Here is a 15,981-nt window from a genome sequence, read left to right as displayed (position 1 = left end):
GGGCTCTGTAAATGATACATGCTGCTACAACATACCTGCCGGGGACTATGATGCATATGCAACAAGTGTTCAGATTCACCCAAAAATTTAAGTCATTAACATATATTTGATAGGTTATTAGACAACACAGGTGGCACACTGTACATGGAACACACACACACACCTTTCCTGTGGGAGGGTGAGATGGGGAAAGGAGTGCTAGGCTTGGTGATGTGGATAGGCTACACGGTAAATGTGATTAGATTTTGAGCAGCAGTACCCTGCGGTGCAGTAGCTAAGGGTGGATATATTCTAGCACCTCCTCAAATTCAACTAAAGCACAGGCTCTGTGGGGTTAGGATTCAGCCATAGAGCTTAAAAAGAGGGCGTTGCTGCATCCAAGGCATGGTAGTTATCAAGGGAGAAGGGATTGGCCTATCTGCTGTGCTCTATAGAGAGCCAACTCAAATCTCAATTGTAGACAGAGAATGGGCAGGGTCCTTCCAGTCATAGAACCATAGGGATATTTCTACAGTAATACTCACGTCTAGTTACCATCACTCAGGAATTATGTCATAACAAGCTTAAGGTATTATCAAGTATTAATGACTTATTTAAATGAAAACAGAATGTAAAATCAACAGTAAAAGCAACAGTAGGCCCAGCCCTTTCTTCTTTAGGTTACTGTTGGGTGCAACATGTCTACAGCTATCCATTGATGGCATTTTTAAAAGCAAGGTCAGGTAGTGATGTCACTGTCTGTGACGCAGAATCAGAAACATGCACAGGACAAGGATGCTGCCACTGCCGTGGTACAGAACTGCCACATCATGGAGTGTATTTGCCTCAGACAACAGCTTAACCTACTCTATGCACACCGGCCCATTGACTGGGCAAACAGGACACATCCACACCTCTCTTCATTATAGTCTGGTGGACAGGAAACAACTAGCAGTTTCCCAAAAACAGACCAACACTGGCACCTAGTGGATGGATAATGGTGTTTTATTTACATTTACATTTCTTACTTTTCATCCCCGGTTGTAAAATATTCCCCCATATCCACCCACATACACTGATCAAAATTATACATGCAACATGTAAAGTGTTGGTCCCATGTTTCATGAGCTGAAATAAAAGATTCCAGAAATGTTCTCTCAAATTTAGTGCACAAATTTGATTACATCCCTGTTAGTGAGCACTTATCCTTAGCCAAAATAACTCAAATGTGCAGTTTTGTGACATAACACAATGCCACAGATGTCTCAAGTGTTGAGGGAGCATGCAATAGGCATGCTGACTGCACGAATGTCCACCAGAGCTGTTGACAGATAATTTAATGTTCATTACTCTACCATAAGCCACCTCCAATGTTGTTTTAGAGAATTTGGCAGTATGTCCAATCGGCCTTGCAACCGCAGGCCACGTGTATGATGTCATTTGGGCGAGTAATTTGCTGATGTCAACGCTGTGAATAGAGTGCTCCATGGTGGCGGTGGGGTTATGGTATGAGCAGACATAAGCTATGGACAACGAACACAATTGCATTTTATCTATGGCAATGTGAATGCACAGACATACTGCGACGAGATCCTGAGGTCTATTGTCATGCCATTCATCCCCCGCCATCACCTCAGTATCTGTACTTGCACACTCATCTTCTGCACATCTATCACTCGTGTTTAATTGCTATATTGTAATTATTTCGCCACTATGGCCTATTATGGCCTATTTATTGCCTTACCTCCTTAGTCCTACCTCATTTGCACACATTGTATATAGACTTTTTCTATTATATTATTGACTGTATGTTTGTTTATTCCATGTGTAACTCTGCTATTGTTTGTGTTGCACTGCTTTGCTTTATTATGTCCAGGTCGCAGTTGTAAATGAGAACTTGTTCTCAACTAGCCTACCTGGTGGAATAAAGGTGAAATTAAAAGATTCTAAAAAATAAAATGTTTCAGCATGATAATGCACAGCCATATGTCACAAGGAACTGTACACAATTCCTGGAAGCCGAATGTCTCAGTTCTTCTATGGCCTGCATACTCGCCAGACATGTCACCAATTGAGCATGTTTGGGATGCTCTGGATCGACGTGTATGACAGCGTGTTCCAGTTCCCACCAATATCCATCAATTTAGCAAGACCATTGAAGAGTGGGACAACATTCCACAGGCCACATTCAACAGTCTGATCAACTCTATACAGAGGAGATGTGAGGCAAATGGTGGTCACACCAGATACTGACAGGTTTTCTGATCCAGGCCCTTACTTTTTTAAAGGTATCTGTGACCAACAGTTGCATATCTGTATTCCCAGTCATGTATTAGGGCCTAAATTAGTCATTTAAATTGACTGAGTTCCTTATATAACTCTGTAAAATATTTTAAATTGTTACATGTTGCATTTATATTTTTGTTCAGTATATTTTCCTCAATGTATCATCTATCAGTGACAGTGTACTACATGCAAATCTGATACATACACACATACAGAAAAACAGAGATTAGGGGAAAGTTAATCATGCCCGGTATTGCAAGGTATTGTCCCTCTCCGTTCTATAGGATGGATTTTTTTCTGATTCCGCTCTGCATTATGTGAGCTACACACATCAAGCCTACTGTCTCCCAAAGGAATGCAGCTATTCCAGACAGTAGCAGATTGGGGATCCATGTCTCCCAAACTGGGGATATGGATGGATAAGGGCCCTGGCTCCTAGGGAGGTGAGGATATTGGGGGCCCTCATGCGTGGTGTTCCCAAACCATCACTGTGATCTAGTCAGCAGTGGCAGCTTTTTGACAGTTAATGTTTGACTGACACACACACACACACACACACACACACACACACACACACACACACACACACACACACACACACACACACACACACACACACACACACACACACACACACAACTCAGGGTGGCCAATCACCCTGTTACCATGAATGACAGCACAAAGAAATGGTTAGATGAGAGATGGGTTCAATTCAATGTCATATTATATAAGACTCCCAAATAAAGAAATAACATGAATTCAGTAATACACTGAACACTCAACAATGTTGACTACGGTCCTTACTGTGAGAGAGGAACTTCTTTCAATCCAAGTTGAAATTCATTTCGCAAGTTCTCTGTCCTTGCTAATAAGAAATGTGGATAGGTCTACTGATTCCATTAACTGTGCAATTAACATTTGGCTTTTTCCCATGTTTATCAGCCAAACACAATAACTGTGTATCCAAACAATTACTAAAACACCTACTCTACTCTAATACTGCCTGATTCAGAAAATAAGACTCTATTATAGATGCACTGTTATAATTAGTAATTTCTCCCAATGGATGCTCTCTGCTGTCCGCAGTGAAACTCTTCTATTGGGTTTAATGAGTCAAAGATTGATGGTACGGAATATTATCACACTGCTGAGGGTGGGTTTCAGAAGGCTCATTCATTGTCTCCATTTGATTGCACCTGTAGGTACAGTGAGTATTGGTGTCTTCCCGGTAGGAGTATATTTTGTGAGTATTAGTGTCATTGGGAAAGTATTCACACCCCTTCACTTTTTCCAAATGTTATTTCGTTACAGCCTTATTCTAAAATTGATTCAATAAATTTTTCTCCTCATCATTCAACACAATAATACCCCATAATCACAATGCAAAACAGGTATTTAGAATTTTTTGCTAATTTATTACTTTATTTACAGAAGTACTCAGACCCTTTGCTATGAGACTCGGAATTGACATCAGGTGCATCCTGTTTCCATTGATCATCCTTGAGATGTTTCTACAAATTGATTGGAGTCCACCTGTGGTAAATTCAATTGATTTGACATGATTTGGAAAGGCACACACCTGTCTATATAAGGTCCCACAGTTGTCAGAGCAAAAACGAATCCATGCGGTTGAAGGAATTGTCAATAGTGTCAAGGTACAGATCTGGGAAAGGGTACCAATATAATTCTGCAGCATTGAAGGTCCCCAAGAACACAGTGGCCTCCATCATTCTTAAGTGGGAAAAGTTTGGAAACACCAAGACTCTTCTTAGAGCTGGCCGTCCGGCTAAACTGAGCAACAGGAGGAGAAGGGCCTTGGTCATGGAGGTGACCAAGAACCCTATGGTCACTCGGACAGAGTTCCTCTGTGGAGATGGGAAAACCTTCCAAAAGGACAACCGTCTCTGCAGCACTTCACCAATCAGGCCTTTATGGTTGAGTGGCCAGACGGAAGCCACTCCCCAGTAAAAGGTACATGACAGCCCTCTTGGAGTTTGCCAAAAGGCACCTAAAGGACTCTCAGTCCATGAGAAACAAGATTCTTTGGTCTAATGAAACTAAGACTGAACTCTTTGGCCTGAATGCCAAGCGTCACATCTGGAGGAAACCAGGCACCGCTCATCACCTGGCCAATAACATCCCTACTGTGAAGCATGATGGTGGCAGTATCATGCTGTGTGTGTTGTTTTTCAGTGGCAGGGACTGTGAGACTAGTCAGGTCGAGAGAAAGATGAACGGCACAAAGTACAGAGAGATCCATGATGAAAACCTGCTACAGAGCCCTCAGGACCTCAGACTGGGCCGAAGCTTCACCTTCCAACAGGACTACGACACTAAGCACAAAGCCAAGACAACGCATGAGTGGCTTAGGGGACAAGTGTCTGAATGTCCTTGAGTGGCCCAGCCAGAGCCCGGACTTGAACCCAATCGAACATCTCCGGAGAGACTTGAAAATAGCTGTGCAGCAATGCTCCCCATCCAACTTGACAGAGCTTGAGAGGATCTACAGAGAAGAATGGGAGAAACTCCCCAAATACAGGTGTGCCAAGCTTGTAGTGTCATACCGAAGAAGACGTAAGGCTGTAATCACTGCCAAAGGTGCTTCAACAAAGTACTGAGAAAAGGGTCGGAATACTTATGTATATGTGATATCAGTTTTTTGTTGTTAATAAATAAATGTCTAAAAACCTGTTTTTACTCTGTATTTATGGGGTATTGTGTGTATATTGATGAGGGGAAGAAAAAAAAATCTTCCATTTTAGAATAAGGCTCTAACATAAAATAAATCTGGAAAAAGTGAAGGGGACTGAATACTTTCCGAATGCACAGTATATAGGGAGTTTTAGTGTCCTTACGGTAACAGTAAAAACAGTGAGTAATAGTGTCTTTATAGTAGAAGTATATATAGTGAATATTAGCATCTTTACGGTAGCAGTTTATACAGTGAGTATAGTGTCTTTACGGTAGCAGTTAATACAGTAAGTATTAGTGTCTTTACGGTAGCAGTTTCTACAGTGAGTATTAGTGTCTTTACGGTAGCAGTTTATACAGTGAGTAATGATGGTAGCGAAAAAGTTAATTATAAGTCATAAAAGTGAAATTTCCTCAAAGGAAGTTCAAGGAAAGTTGGAACTTCAAAAGGGTCAAAAGGGTTTGACCTTGTCAGCTGGAGAGAAGAAAAAAAACTATTGAAAGGGATGGTTTCAGCAGAGAGAAGGAGCGACTGAGGGAGAGAAAAGGCCCATGAATTTATCCTCTCGTCACATTTTTCTCCACGCCCCATCTCTCACTCAGTGTGCTGTCACACACCTCAACCTTTATTACTTGGCTTCAGATGTCGAGGATCAATACTGCCATTACCTAGGATATTTGGGTCTGCTGTACACCCTGCGTTACAGTGGAAAAACTGAATTAGCTGCCGCAATCCTGTTAGGGCCTGTTCCATGTCACCCCGTGAAGCTCCTGTGATGTTTCATGAACCTGACATGCTGTTGGAAATTAAATGTACCTGACAGAGTTGGCCACATTTATCTTCTCAGCAAGGGACAAATAAGTATAACGACTGTTTTGTGTGTGTGTGTGTGTGTGTGTGTGTGTTTTCAGAGAGTGTGTTTGGCCACCAGCAGAGGCTTGTTTGAATGACATATGGAAATTGAAATTGCTGGAGCTTGACGGTGTTGGTCTAAAAGCCAAACAGCGAAATGAATAGGTCCTGTCATTGGTTTTTACCACAACCCCCACACACCTAGACCAATCAAAGGACAACACCTTTCAATTGACACCTCCATATGCCCAATACCAGTATTCAGATTTTGAATGGAATAAAAACAGTACATCCAACATGAACTAAATCTTATAAATGACTAATGGGGGGAAAGTTTCAATAAACAATGTTTGTCCACTGTGCAGTTTAATGATGGGTTAAAATCAACTACGGAATTCTCCAGTTTACTGACAAGAAGCATGGCAAATTGAGTCCAATCCTTTTTAAAATGGCAAAGATAAATAACCTGGGAAATTTAGACGACAGAAAGGGAAGGGGGTAGAAAGGGAGGGATTGTGTGTGGGGGGAAAACATTGGAGAGCGAGATGTAGGTAATTTAACCACACAAGGATGGGAGAAAAATACATTTCCGTTATCTCCCACTATCCTATAAACAAACTAAAATGTTTCCAAAGAATAGCCACTTAAATAACTGTACAGATAAGGTTTAAATTGTACAAAGATGCTTTGTTCAGTTTTCCTTAGTGAGCATATTAGGTTTGTCTACGACTAAAATAAATCTTGCTCGACCGAGAGTCGTCCTGTTCTTTCAACCAATTGATTGGTCTAATTGTTGAAAGTATTTTTCCATATATAGACAGATACACACTATGTGTTTGAATAAAACCAACTACATATGCGATGAGCTCGTCTGATGTTTTAAGCAGACTGTGTGATTAAGTAATTAAGACACACAAAATGACTCAAGATCCCAATGGTCACACTGTTAAAAAAAATGACAGAGTGTGACTGGCCAACGTTGTCTCGCTCTCCTCCCTACTGCAGCTCAAAGGCAGCACAGCAAGTGTTTATTGTGCTGTTCGTGCTGAGCTGCTACATCATTTCAGCCATTTTCTTTCTTACTTGTTTCTGACTGAAAAGTTATCGAAATATCTAATTTCTTTAGGAAAAACATTCCCTATTCGCTCAACCCTTGCTCGCTCAACAGTATAAACAACACTAAATAAATAAGTGCACCAGAGAGTCTGTTCTAACGAGAAAAAAATATATAAAGCCTTTATTACAGCAGACTAAAAACAGTTGCATGCATTCGTGAATTGTGGTTTATTTATTGTGTAGGCTAATTATTAAAAGCTCCCTTTGTTGTTTAATTTTAAAACTAAAATGCTTGATTGCATTTCATAGCATGAATGTCTCATATGCTGTTTGATGGCATGAATAAATGAATGATTGACTGATACAGTAGCCTATATATTGAAATATAGGCCTAACTAGGTTACAGTTATTAAGACTAAACAGGATGCGCTCTTAGGCCTACAGCTCGATGGTGGTTACACAAGGCTACTATACAAAGCCTACTAATGATAACGACAGTACTTATTATAATGACAATCATAATAATTGTAAAAATAACAATAAGCAGGAGATCCAAGAAAAGGAGGGTATAGGAGCAAGAGTTGCATATGTATGACAAACAGGTGCTGTTATATTACACTATCATTTTTCTGCCTGTTTGAAACAATGTAAACAACACCAAATAATAAAGACTTTATTACAGCATAGCAAAGATTAAAAACAGCCAAATCTGTGAAATTGCTTAATCCAACATTTTTCCGTTGCATGAGTCTTGTGCTCATGGAATCAGACAATTAAACAAATACTCAAACAGGCAACAGAAGCATGATCTGTCTTATTTCTGTAGATATATATGATTTATGAAGCCTGGCACATTTAACAGTTAGGCGATTGAGTATAGACCTAATTAAGTTGAGGTATGCACTCTCCTCAATTTTCTTATACAGTTGAAGTCGGAAGTTTACATACACTTAGGTTGGAGTCATTAAAACTCGTTTTTCAACCACTCCACAAATTTCTTGTTAACAAACTAAGTCGGTTAGGACATCTACTTTGTGCATGACAAGTAATTTTTCCAACAATTGTTTACAATCAGATTATTTAACTTATAATTCACTGTATCACAATTCCAGTGGGTCAGAAGTTTACATACACTAAGTTGACTGTGCCTTTAAACAGCTTGGAAAATTCCAGAAAATTATGTCATGTCTTTAGAAACTTCTGATAGGCTAATTGACATAATTTGAGTCAATTGGACAATTGGAGGTGTACCTGTAGATGTATTTCAAGGCCTACCTTCAAACTCAGTGCCTCTTTGCTTGACATGATGGGGAAATCAAAAGAAATCAGCCAAGACCTCAGAAAACAAATTGTAGACTTCCAGAAGTCTGGTTCATCCTTGGGAGCAATTTCCAAAAGCCTGAAGGTACCACGTTCATTTATACAAGCAATAGGACGCAAGCATAAACACCATGGGACCACACAGCCGTCATACCGCTCAGGAAGGAGACGCGTTCTGTCTCCTAGAGATTAACTTATTTTGGTGTGAAAAGTGAAAATCAATCCCAGAACAACAGCAAGGGACCTTGTGAAGATGCTGGATGAAACAGGTACAAAAGTATCTACATCCACAGTAAAACGAGTCCTATATCAACATAACCTGAAAGGCTGCTCAGCAAGGAAGAAGGCACTGCTCCAAAACCACCATAAAAAAATCAGATTACTGTTTGCAACTGCACATGGGGACAAAGATCGTACTTTTTGCCCATAATGACCATCTTTATGTTTGGAGGAAAAAGGGGGATGCTTGCAAGCCGAAGGACACCATTCAAAACGTGAAGCACGGGGGTGACAGCATCATGTTATGGGGGTGCTTTGCTGCAGGAGGGACTGGTGCACTTCACAAAATCGATGGCATCATGAGGTAGGAAAAATTGCGTGGATATATTGAAGCAACATCTCAAGACAACAGTCTGGAAGTTAAAGCTTGGTCGCAAATGGGTCTTCCAAATGGACAATGACCACAAGCATACTTCCAGTATGGCAAAATGGTTGTGGCAAAATGAAGGTATTGGAGTGGCCATCACAAAGCACTGACCTCAATCCCATAGAAAATTTGTGGGCAGAACTGAAAAAGTGTGTGTGAGCAAGGAGGCCTACAAACCTGACTCAGTTACACCAGCTCTGTTAGGATGAATGGGACAGAATTCACCCAGATTATTGTGGGAAGCTTGTGGAAGGCTAACCGAAACGTTTGACCCAAGTTAAACAATTTAAAGGCAATGCTACCAAATACTAATTGAGTGTATGTAAACTTCTGACCCACTGGGAATGTGATGAAATAAATAAAAGCTGAAATAAATCACTCCCTCTACTATTATTCTGACATTTCACATTCTTAAAATAAAGTGGTGATCCTAACAGACCTAAAACAGGGAATTTTTACTAGGATTAAATGTCAGCAATTATGAAAAACTGAGTTTAAATGTAGTTGGCTAAGGTGTATGTAAACTTCCGACTTCAACTGTATATAGTTTTGCAGGTGGTGGAGTATGAATGAGAAAAGAGTTAATGGATTTCAGAGAATGTGGTCATTGAAAGCATTTTGTGTGAAAGCAATGAAAAATAATTCACAGTTTGGTCCACATACACTTCTGTTTCGCTGACCGTGTGAAGAGTTTTGACAATGTGACTTCAACTGTACAATTAGGCTTAGCCCTATTCTCACTGGACTAGATTTACTAGAGAATGTTGGTTATGAATATATTACCCTAGAATGTCCGTTATTCCAGAGGACGATTCAGATGGGATTCGTTTTTTTACAAACTGCCCCATGTAATTCTTTCTTTTTTCCAATAAATTGACAGTTATGACAGAAGCCTGGAGGTGTTTTTTCTAGGCGTGACGATATTTTAACAAGTCCAGGAGACAACAGGGCTACACTGATAACTCAAGCTAGTTTCTAAACCAAACCAAACCATCTTTGGTATCAAAAAATATTTGAATTGAGGAAGTGTGATCAGAATCATTAGGATATTTTAGGGATTCGCAGTAAACGTGTAAATGTCCCCCAGCCTTCAGATGTAAGCAAAACAGTGCACTTGCACTTGCGATGCGTTTTAAGGCTATGGATGCAAAAGTGAACATATCATTTCCAAAACTTTAGGTCAGTTGCATGCTGCTTTGTGATCTATTAACAGCAAGGGTTATACAATATTTTGTACTGATGCATTTGGCGATATTCAATTCATATGCACAAAACATTACCAAAAGCATTCACTGTGAAAGTTGATACATGTAGACTCTCCATGCTGTATATAGGCTATGTGCTGCACATTGTTCAATTTATCGAATCAGTTATTGTTTTTTCTTGCTCAAACCGTGAGCAACACTTGTCAACCGTCGACATTGCTCTCAAAGCACAGGGATGCCGATTCGCACGGGACTAGTATTATCACGGGATCTTGGAGTTGGCCAAAAAACAGTAGGTTATTCTGGCTGGAATTGTTACTCTCCTGCTGTAACGGTTCTCTTGTCGTGAAGGAGAGTCGGACCAAATTGCGGCGTGTAGATTGCAATCCATGTTTAATAAACAAACGTAAAACACGAATCAATACAAACACTACAAAAACAAAGAACGTAATGAACGTAACGAAAACCGAAACAGCCTATACTTGTGAAAACTAACAAAGACAGGAACAATCACCCACAAACACACAGTGAAACCCAGGCTACCTAAATATGGTTCCCAATCAGAGACAATGACTAACACCTGCCTCTGATTGAGAACCATATCAGGCCAGACATAGAACTAGACAAACTAGACATGAAACATAGAATGCCCACTCAGCTCACACCCTGACCAACCAAAACATAGAAATATACAAAGTAAACTATGGTCAGGGTGTGACAGTACCCCCCCCCCCCCCAAGGTGCGGACTCCGGCCGCAAAACCTGAACCTATAGGGGAGGGTCTGGGTGGGCATCTGTCCGCGGTGTTGGCTCTGGTGCTGGACGTGGCCCCCACTTCACCGTAGTCTTCCCCCACCTTGTCCGCTTCCGTGACCTCCTAGCCACGGCAACCCTACTTAATAACACGGGACAGAGGGGCAGCTCGGGACAGAGGGGCAGCTCGGGACAGAGGGGCAGCTCGGGACAGAGGGGCAGCTCGGGACAGAGGGGCTCTTCAGACTCCGACAGCACAGGAGAGGAGGAAGGCTCTGGCAGATCCTGGCTCTCTGGCGGATCTGGAAGAGTCTGGCTGACTGGCAGATCTGGAAGAGTCTGGCTGACTGGCGGATCTGGAAGAGTCTGGCAGACTGGCGGATCTGGAAGAGTCTGGCAGACTGGCGGATCTGGAAGAGTCTGGCAGACTGGCGGATCTGGAAGAGTCTGGCAGACCTGGAAGAGTCTGGCAGACCTGGCAGATCCTGGCTGCCTGGCGGATCTGGAAGAGTCTGGCTGACTGGCGGATCTGGAAGAGTCTGGCAGACTGGCGGATCTGGAAGAGTCTGGCAGACTGGCGGATCTGGAAGAGTCTGGCAGACCTGGAAGAGTCTGGCAGACTGGCGGATCTGGAAGAGTCTGGCTGACTGGCGGATCTGGAAGAGTCTGGCTGACTGGCGGATCTGGCTGCTCCATGCTGACTGGCGGCTCTGGCTGCTCCATGCTGACTGGCAGCTCTGGCAGCTTCTTGCAGACTGGCAGCTCTGGCTGCTCCATGCAGACTGGCAGCTCCTTGCAGACTGGCAGCTCCTTGCAGACTGGCAGCTCCTTACAGACTGGCAGCTCCTTGCAGACTGGCAGCTCCGGCTGCTCCATGCAGACTGGCAGCTCTGGCTGCTCCATGCAGACTGACAGCTCTGGCTGCTCCATGCAGACTGGCAGCTCTGGCTGCGCTAAACAGGCAGGAGATTCCGGCAACGCTGTAGAGGCGGAAGGCTCTGGCAGCGCTAAACAGGCTGGAGACTCCGGCAGTCGCAGGAGAGGCGAGGCGCCCTGTAGGCCTGATGCGTGGTGCTGGCACTGGTGGTATTGGACCGAGAACACGCACAGGAAGCCTGGTGCGGGGAGGTGGTACTGGATAGACCGGACCGTGCAGGCGCACTGGAGCTCTTGAGCACCGAGCCTGCCCAACCTTACCCGGTTGAATGGTCCCGGTCGCCCTGCCAGTGCGGCGAGGTGGAATAGCCCGCACTGGGCTATACAGGCGAACCGGAGACACCGTGCGCAAGGCTGGTGCCATGTAAGCCGGCCCAAGGAGACGCACTGGAGACCAGCTGCGTAGAACCGGCTTCATGGCATTTGGCTCGACGCTCAATCTAGCCCGGCCGATACGTGGAGCTGGAATATACCACACCGGGCTATGCACCCGCACTGGGGACACCGTGCGCACCACTGCATAACACGGTGCCTGCCCGGTCTCTCTAGCCCCCCGGTAAGCACAGGGAGTTTGCGCAGGTCTCCTACCTGGCATAGCCATACTCCCTGTGAGCCCCCCCCCCCCTATACATTTTTGGGGCTGACTCTCAGTCTTCCTTGGGACGGCGATATTCTCCAGGCTGAGCCCAGGGTCCTTCACCGTCCAGTTCGTCCTCCCATGTCCATAAATCCTTATGTTTCTCCTGCTGTTGCCTGTTACCACACCACTTGGTCCTGTTGTGGTGGTGATTCTGTAATGGTTCTCTTGTGGTGAAGGAGAGTCGGACCAAATTGCGGCGTGTAGATTGCGATCCATGTTAAATAAACAAACGTAAAACACGAATCAATACAAACACTACAAAAACAAAGAACGTAACGAAAACCGAAACAGCCTATACTTGTGAAAACTAACAAAGACAGGAACAATCACCCACAAACACACAGTGAAACCCAGGCTACCTAAATATGGATCCCAATCAGAGACAATGACTAACACCTGCCTCTGATTGAGAACCATATCAGGCCAGACATAGAAATAGACAAACTAGACATGAAACATAGAATGCCCACTCAGCTCACACCCTGACCAACCAAAACATAGAAATATACAAAGTAAACTATGGTCAGGATGTGACACCTGCCATGTACAAATTACTGACATGGCAAATTCGGGCGGGACTAAAATTACAGACATGGTGTTTTGTGCTTGTGCACATAATTACATTATCCGACTCACCCCCAGTAAACTAATCAGGTCGGAATAGGGTTGAAAGCAAGGGCTGTTTCCTCGTCTCTGCTGTTGCTGGCTCCGCCACATTGTTTTCAATCCCAATATTCTGGTTATCTTTGCTATTATGCATATAGCAACATAGGGAATGGTGCCAATTCTACAGGGCACTGAAGATCAATTTTCAGAACCGCGGACAGTGACCATATCCAACGCGGGAGAAAGCGCATTTGCTATAAACTATTATATTTATTAGTGTCGCAACATTCTCTTTTCATAATATAACCATATACAATTTCAGTATCACGTCTGAGAGTGATTGATCTCTGTGGCTTCCGCAATGGATTAGTCCACTGAGACAAGCGCGAATCAGGCAGGTGTCTTGTATATCATGAAAAATTAAAATTGCTACTGCTCGACTAAAGAGATTGGGTTGGTTTGCTAGCGATTAGCAGGTTAGCATTCAGAATGTCACCTGTCAGTCATTGGGGGACAAAGGCTGTTGGGAGCCTGCAGGACAGGTAGACTAGCAGAGCAGGATGCTTCCTGCATGGCTGCACCTCCCTGGTTTATTACTTGACTGATTTATTTATTTTCGCTGCAAGCGTTGCTGACTGCGGCACAACGCACACGCCAAACCATGTTTTATTTGTACCTCCAGATGTCCTGAAATTATGAGTTGAGAGGTGGAGAGTGGGAGGAGAGGGAGACAGTATAAAAGTAGACGATAGAGTGGAAGAAAGGAAAGAAAGAAAAGAGTTCTGTGTGTTTGTTCAGCGTCACTATTTGTTTTAATTTTTAAAGAATAGAACAATATTTGTAGACACACATTTACAGTATTGAAATATTTTCCCCAGTAACTTACAAGGAACCCCCTGTCTAAATCTATCAAATTCAGTTCACACGTACACTAGAGGTCTCCTCGGGTGCAAAAAGTTGCAACCTGAACAGAACAGACCCAAGGACAATGATTTAAAAAAGGGACCCGGACCTGAGAACAATCAGACCCGAACCTGAAAGGACCCGACGACAACTAGACCAGACTGAACACAATTGACAACAAAACAAATATTTATCAGCCAAGTACAGTTGAAGCCGGAAGTTTACATACACTTAGGTTAGAGTCATTAAAACTTGTTTTTCAACCACTCCACAAATTTCTTGTTAATTAAAACTTATGGCTGGGGGGCAGTATTGAGTAGATTGGATGAATAAGGTGCCCAAAGTAAACGGCCTGCTCCTCAGTCTCAGTTGCTAATATATGCATATTATTAGTATTGGATAGAAAATATTCTGAAGTTTCTAAAACTGTTTGACTGATGTCTGTGAGTACAACAGAACTCATATGGCAGGAAAAAACCTGAGGAGAAATAGAAAACAGGAAGTGAGAAATCAGTGTCAGGGTATGTACTCAACACAGGTCCCATTGAAATCCGCTTGAGATATTAATGATGTTGCACTTCCTAGGGCTTCCATTAGATGTCAACCGTCTATAGAAATGTGAATGAGGCTTGTTGTGGGACTGAATGACAGCAGAATGAATCAGGTGTCTGGCAGTCAGCCATTTTTTGGTCATGCGCATTGCACATGATAGCGACCTGCGTTCCATGGCTCCTGAAAACACAAAGGAATACTCTGGTTGGAACTTTATTGAAGATTAATGTTAAAAACATCATGATTGATTCTGTACTTAGTTTGAAATGTTACTTCGACCTGTAATATAACTTTTTGAAGTTTTTGTCCGACGTAACGCTGACCAGAACGAGCGTTTGGATATGTATACCAAACGCGCTAACTAAAAGTAGCCAATTGGACATAAATAACGGACATTATCAAACATATCAAGCATTTATTGTGGACCTGGGATTCCTTGGAGTGCATTCTGATGAAGATCAAAGGCAAGGGAATATTTAGTATGTAATTTATGGTTTTTGTTGACTACAACATGGCGGCTATTTTGACTTGATTGTTCTGAGCGCCGTCTCAGATTATTGCATGGTTTGCTTTTTCAGTAAGGTTTCTTGAAATCTGACACAGCGGTTGCATTAAGGAGAGGTATATCTATAGTTCCATGTGTATAACTTGTATTATCATCTACGAAAATCAAAAGAAATGAGCCAAGACCTCAGAAAATATATTGTAGACCTCCGCAAGTCTGGTTCATCCTTGGGAGCAAACGCCTGAAGGTACCACGTTCATCTATACAAACAATAGTACGCAAGTATAAACACCATGGGTGTCACGCCCTCACCTTAGAGAGATGTTTAATATCTCTATTTGGTTAGGTCAGGGTGTGATTTGGGGTGGGCATTCTATGTTGTCTATTTCTTTGTTTTGGCCGAGTATGGTTCCCAATCAGAGGCAGCTGTCTATCGTTGTCTCTGATTTGGAATCATACTTAGGCAGTCTTTTTCCCACCTGTCTTTGTGGGTAGTTATTTTCTGTTTAGTCTCTTACCTGACAGAACTGTTATCTTTCGTTTTGTTACTTTGTTCAAGTGTTTTTGATCAAATAAATCATGAACACTTTTCACGCTGCGCTTTGGTCCACTCCTTCCGATGACAGGCGTTACAATGGGACCACGCAGCCGACATACCGCTCAGGAAGGAGACACGTTCTCTCTCCTAGAGATGAACGTATTTCGGTGCGAAAAGTGCAAATCAATCCCAGAACAATAGCAAGGGACCTTGTGAAGATGCTGGAGGAAACAGGTGCAAAAGTATCTATATCCACAGTAAAACGAGTCCTATATCAACATAACCTGAAAGTCTGCTCAGCAAGGAAGAAGCCACTGCTCCAAAACTGCCATAAAATGTCAGTCTATGGTTTGCAACTGCACATAGGGACAAAAATCGTACTTTTTGGAGAACTGTCCTCTGGTCTGATGAAACAAAAATAGAACTGTTTGACCATAATGACCATTGTTATGTTTGGAGGAAATAGGGGGAGGTTTGCAAGAACACCATTCCAACTGTGAAGCACGGGGGTG

General features: G+C 42.8%; 1 protein-coding gene across 3 annotated transcripts in view; it reads right to left on the bottom strand.

Annotated features, from left to right (window-relative positions):
- LOC109899295 (dipeptidyl aminopeptidase-like protein 6) overlaps positions 1–15,981 on the bottom strand; it is a 351,844-nt gene that overhangs the window by 211,991 nt on the left and 123,872 nt on the right. The window lies entirely within an intron of this gene.

Source organism: Oncorhynchus kisutch, linkage group LG11 (genome assembly GCF_002021735.2).
Source record: "Oncorhynchus kisutch isolate 150728-3 linkage group LG11, Okis_V2, whole genome shotgun sequence".
NCBI classification, from domain to species: Eukaryota; Metazoa; Chordata; class Actinopteri; order Salmoniformes; family Salmonidae; genus Oncorhynchus; species Oncorhynchus kisutch.
Note: the sequence above shows the minus strand (reverse complement) of the source record. Positions and strands in the feature narration are given on the sequence as shown.